Genomic DNA, 6,000 nt, shown 5'->3' on the forward strand with positions numbered 1-6,000 from the left:
AGAGAGAAACACTGTTCTATGGCTGATAAGCTGAAGCTGATTTGTTGTGAGAGAAATATAGTATGACTTAGTGAATTGTAGTTTGAAACAGAGTGAGCGGTAGAACTTGCGGCACATCACGGTTGGGACAAGTCATATCAAAACCGAAAATGTGTTTTACAAACTGTGAAATCCATAATGCTCAAAATGCTTGGAAAAAGTTAAAAATATATACATGTATATAGTAGGTAGGGACATGGTGCTGTGGGCATGCACAAAAGTCTTAAGACCAAAACTCAACTTGCATTTACAAATATGTTAAAAGAAGTGTCCCACTTTTTTTTTTAAAAAAAAAAGGAGAGAAGTGTCCCCGTTCCGGCATTTACGACACTCTGCGCGCGAGTGGGGCTACCGTACGTTAGTTCGTCGGCAGGACGGCAACGTTGATGCAGCATCCAAAAAATACATTTGTGATTTGTGTATTCGTTTGTCAAACTAATTAAAGTATAGGATAGGAGTGTTACCCTTTTTTATTCAAGTACAGGAGTATTGCCCATGAGGCGAGAGACGACGACAGGCACGAAGAGGACGGTATCGTTTACTGCGCTCGATGGCAGAATAATGGAGCAGTACGTGGTCTGAGTGGGGGCGCACGCATAACGCATGTATGTAGCGCCGATCGGTTGTACGTGCGGATCGCATAATTGGGATTCGGAGGCCAGCCGATCGATGTGGATTTTTTTTTAATTTTAACACTTTTTGAAAACTAATTCTAAATTTAACATTATCGGTTTTTTTTAAACTAACACTTTTGGTCACGTCTATTGCCCTGGTGTGGCCAAATGCCTGTGCCATACCATGCATGGTGGCGCGGCAACGAGCTGACGTGGCGACGACTGAAATAGCTGACCGCTGACGTGGCAGGGCCTGCCGCGCCACGGATCTTGGCGCGGCAGTGCCGTGCTAAGATCGGTGGCGCGGTAGAGCCCACAACGCCCACTGTGAGACTGCAGGGCACCACACGGGCGATGGAGTGGGCACGCCTACTCTGCAGGAGCTAACACCTTTCCGCAGCGTGCACAGTGCCGCCTTAGAGAGCATCGCGTCCAACGCCAGAGGTGAGCAGTAGCATATGGGCTAAGCCCAGGCATCGTCGGTACGTGTCTCCTGCACCGCGTGCGGCGCGCTGACGCCTGTGCGACTCTAGAAAGGGTCACGTCAGAAGGCAATCCCCTGGTACGAGTGCTGACTGACTGCGATGCATCGGTCCTGCCACTAGCCTAGCTGCGGTGTAGCTGGACAATGAACACTGAGACCTCAGAACGGCAAGAGTGGGATCCATCGTTGATTGATCCCACCGTCCTCCCTACTTGCTGCTCCTTGCTAGTACCAGTGAGCAGTAAAAAAACAACTGTTCAGTACACGGTGAGCAATGGTCTATGCGTTGCACTGCACGAATACGAAAACATATCATGCGTTACCGGCCCCTACGGTGTTACCGTGTCACCAAATAATGTAGCACCTAACATAGTTACACAAAAAGTTGCAACAAAAATACAAATGGGTAGAGAATGCAAACATCTACGTATACATGCAAAACTTGAGATGCAATACAAATACGTGTGGAGATAAAGAAGTAAAATTAACACATGAAAAGTTACGAGCGCAAACAACTTGTCTTTTGCCCATACAACATCACGTGTATAATTTTATAAAAGAAAAGTGCCGCGCCGACGGTGAGAAAGAAAGGGTCAGTCTGGCCCGACAAATACGAGGACCGACAAAGTGTTATATATAATCATAATATTTGTTGCGGCATCGCGTGTATAAGGCCCTGTTTGGTTCTACAGGACCTTCTAAAATTCCTGTCACATCAAATGTTTGAACACATGCATAGAGTATTAAATATAGACTAATTACGAAACTAATTGTACAACTTACGACTAGTTTGCGAGACGAATCTTTTAAGCCTAATTAGCCCATGATTTGACAACATGGTGCTACAGTAACATATGCTAACGACAGATTAATTAGCCTTAAAAAATTCATCTCAGAAATTAGCCTCCTAATCGGGTTTATAATTAATCTATATTTAATGCTTCTTATTAGTATCTAAACATTCAATGTGACATGAATTTTATGAGCGACTAAAGAACCAAACACCCCCTAATTTTATAAAAGAAAAGTATCGGAGTAGTTCTCTTATCATTTATTTCTTCTCAGCCATGGGAGAAGGCATGCCTGCGCACTGAACTGCAGCTTAAAAGCACAACTGTTGGTGCCACCTACCACTATGCTGACAAATGTGCCCCGCTGACTGCAGCAGCTGAGCTAATAGCCTGACATGTACTCCTCCTACTAGTACTCCTATCAAACAGGCACGATACGAGCACGATTGACAGTGCGTGAAGCATGAAACGATGGGCTGCTGTTTTTTATTTCTTTCAAGTGCCTGAGCCCTGCACGTCGTCCCGCCTCGTCCCATCGCTGCCCACTCCATCGCCCACGCCTCTATGCGCACTGTAGCACTGACCATGCCATCGCACGCGCCTGACCGTGCCACGGACTGCCTTCTGACGTGACCCTTTCTGGAGTCACGCAGGCGTCAGCGTGCCGCATGCAGTGTAGGAGACACGTGCCGACGTTGCCCTGGCTCAGCCCATGCGCTACTGCTCACGTCTAGCGTGCGGCACTGTGCACGCCGCGGAAAGGTGTCAGCTCCTGCAGTAGGTGTGCCCACTCCATCGCCCGCGCGGTGCCCTGCAATCTCACAGTAGGCGTCATGGGCTCTGCCGCGTCACGGATCAGGGCGCGGCACTGTCGCGCCAAGATCGGTGGTGCAGCAGGTCCTGCCACGTCAGCGGTCAACGATTCCGGTCGCCGCCACGTCAGCTCGTTGCCGCGCCATCATGCATGACGCGACACAGGCATTTGGCCGTGCCAGGGCAATAGGCGCGGCCAAAAGTGTTAGTTTAAAAAAATCGACAGTGTTAGATTTAGAATTAGTTTTTAAAAAGTGTTAAAATTAAAAAAAATCTCGATGTGCATGGCAGTGGTCGCGCCGGCCCAGTGCAGCGCCATGTGATCCCTTTTCAGACCTCATGTGAGACCGGGGCCGGTGAGTAGGAGCATATCGATCGGTCCGTGGTAGGCGGCAGGCGGCAGGGCAGGGGTCCGGACTCCAGATGAACGGATCGACGACGCAGCTGTGGCGTTGGCGTCAGATACACCGGCGTGCCGCGCGCGACGAAAATTAAAAAGGCTATTTTGAAATGTCGGTCCGAGTGGCAGCCGGCAGGGGAGAATTTTTTACATTTTAGCCTTTTTTAAAAGTTTCTCACAAATAGATCTCTGGCGGAAAGAATTTAGAAAATGGAACATTAGCTCAGCGCCATTGGTGCTGGCGCCGAGCTAACACGTCTCGGCGTCAGCGTCTCTAGCGCGCGAGCTCCTGGGCACGGTAGATGATATGGCAGTGAGCTCGGCGCCAGTCACTCTGACGCCGAGCTCAGCGCCAGAGTGACTAACGTCGAGCTCCCTGCCATTTAACCCCGGCCAACCTTTCTGCCCAAGCGTTCTTCCTCTTCTTTTTCCTTCCTCTCGGGTTTTCTCTCTCCCCACTTCACCCTACCTCACGAATCGGCATATTAAACCTTAGAAACTTTGATTTGATCCGGTGATTGAACGGTGCGACCAACTCATCAGACAACACAATCGGTGATTGAACGGTGCGACCAACTCGAGATCTATGCTCATATAACTTCTTCTCCTCATACCTTGCACGAGCCAGCTCTGCGGCATGTTCCTCATTGCAACCAATCCCTTCATGTATAAAATGCAATCAGTTAGCAACGCGATTATATTTCATTTAAAATCATGCAACGAAAAAATGCTTTTCAAGCACTCACTGCCACATAATGCAACAACATGCTCGTTCAAGACCTGTATCTGTACTCTTGTCTCCTCCCTTGCCTCATTCCTTGCCCTCTCCTCCTCTAACGTCATCCGCCTCTCCAATCCCCATTTGTTAAGCCCAACATCGATCGGGTTACATATACCGCGCTGTCTAGCAAACTCACGCATCTTTTCTTTATGATGTTTAATGAATTGGTTGATGTAGTCAGGTGTATATCTCCTCTTCTGTGCAATTACTTGCCTCTTCTTCAGTTCATCCAAGAACTTAGCTTGACCATCATAACATTCCCACCTGCATTTCCTAGTGCTCTGTTTAAACGATAAATTCTATCATATATGTCTTAGCAAAAGAAACAAAATACGATTTCATGTTTACCACAAAAATAACCAACCTCATCATACTCAACCATATGGTCGCAATAATAGCCTATTCTAAGCTCTGAAGGGACTAGACCATAGTTAGATTTAACACCACATTCACACATGACATGAGGTGCTTTGTAAATTACCCTTTCTTTCTTCTTTTTCTTAACCTTTCGCGGTTCTTCCAACCATTGATTCTTAGGACCATACAACCACTCCTTGAAACGACACTTCGCCATTGAAAACACCTAAATAAGTAGACATTAGTACATGAACATATATAGCTCAACATTTCAACACATACACTTTGTACTTACTTCATGCTTGTTTAGACACACAAACTTCAACGTATTCTCAGGGTTTATCAGAGCTCGATCTCCGCAATCGCACAGAGGAGATTCCTCGAGTCGTCTAACTGTGGCAAGGTGCTTCTCCTTAGTCGTCATTGGCGGAGAGTTAGGGAGGGTGGAACCCACCGCTTGAAGTGCTCACGTGGATGTCTCCCTCTAAACCAATCGTTGAAAAGGAGGTACCTAGGATCAAACTTGTCTGCACCGTCGATCCACTGAAAGAAAAAGCACCTCTCATGGTCCTACACAACGAGATTCCAACAAAATATTATTAGCATACTTACACAAATAAAGAAAAATGATAGTGGAAATAATTTCTTACATTAAAACGACTGCATGTGTAGAAGCAACGCGCCGCTGTGTCTGGATGTTTCGATTGAAAAACATGGGCCGAGAAACCACAGTCACAATTAGGGACATGGAGGTCAGGAGGGACGAGGCATCTTTGCTAGACGCGTTGGAGTATAATTCGCGAGGACGACCCTGTTTTCGCCAAAACTCCTCACAAAATATTTCTTGCATCTAACAAAATAGATGTAATTTAACAAACATAAATCAAAACATCATAAATAAATGTCAATAAGAACCATAACTATAATACAACCAATTTTGTTATAGGAACCCAAAGCAGTTAACATTAAACCATATACGTAGAGTTTCCCATTTGATGCACAATAATGAACTCATAACATAACTACATGCTCCTAGGTTTACTAGCTTTTTCACGTCTTAGCATCATCCTACGGTTGTATAATACATATATTGATGGATACAATGAAACCCTAAGTGATGACGATTATTACGTTCAAAAATCCGACTAATACATACCGAATCGATGCGAAAAAAATTAGGAGGGGAGCGAGGATACCTTGCTCTCGAAGATTTACGGATCAAAACAAAGTTTTCCAGGTCCAATATGTCGATTCATGAGGTATGATGAAGTGGAGAGAGAAAAAACCCGAGAGGGAGGAGAAAGAAGAGGAAGAACGCTCGGGCAGAAAGGTTGGCCGGGGTTAAATGGCAGGGAGCTCGGTGCCAGTTAGCTCGGCGCCAGAGTGACTGGCGCCGAGCTCACTGCCATGTTATCTATCGTGCCCAGGAGCTTGGCGACAGAGACGCTGGCGCCGAGACGTGTTAGCTCGGCACCAGCACCAATGACGCCGAGCTAAGAATCTATTTTCTAAATTTTTTCGTCAGAGATCTATTTATGAGAAACTTTCTTTAAAAAAAACAAAAGAGTTACAATGTAAAAAATTCGGCCGGCAGGGCAGCGCGGCGCGGGCGCTAGAGGCAGAGCTGATGAAGCCTGTCGATCGCGTTCGCGTCGGGCGCGACGTTGGCGCGTCTCAATGGCGCCGAGCCGCCGCCGACGCCTGTAGGACCAAGACCAGGA

Source organism: Miscanthus floridulus, chromosome 5 (assembly GCF_019320115.1).
Source record: "Miscanthus floridulus cultivar M001 chromosome 5, ASM1932011v1, whole genome shotgun sequence".
In the NCBI taxonomy this organism is placed as follows: Eukaryota; Viridiplantae; Streptophyta; class Magnoliopsida; order Poales; family Poaceae; genus Miscanthus; species Miscanthus floridulus.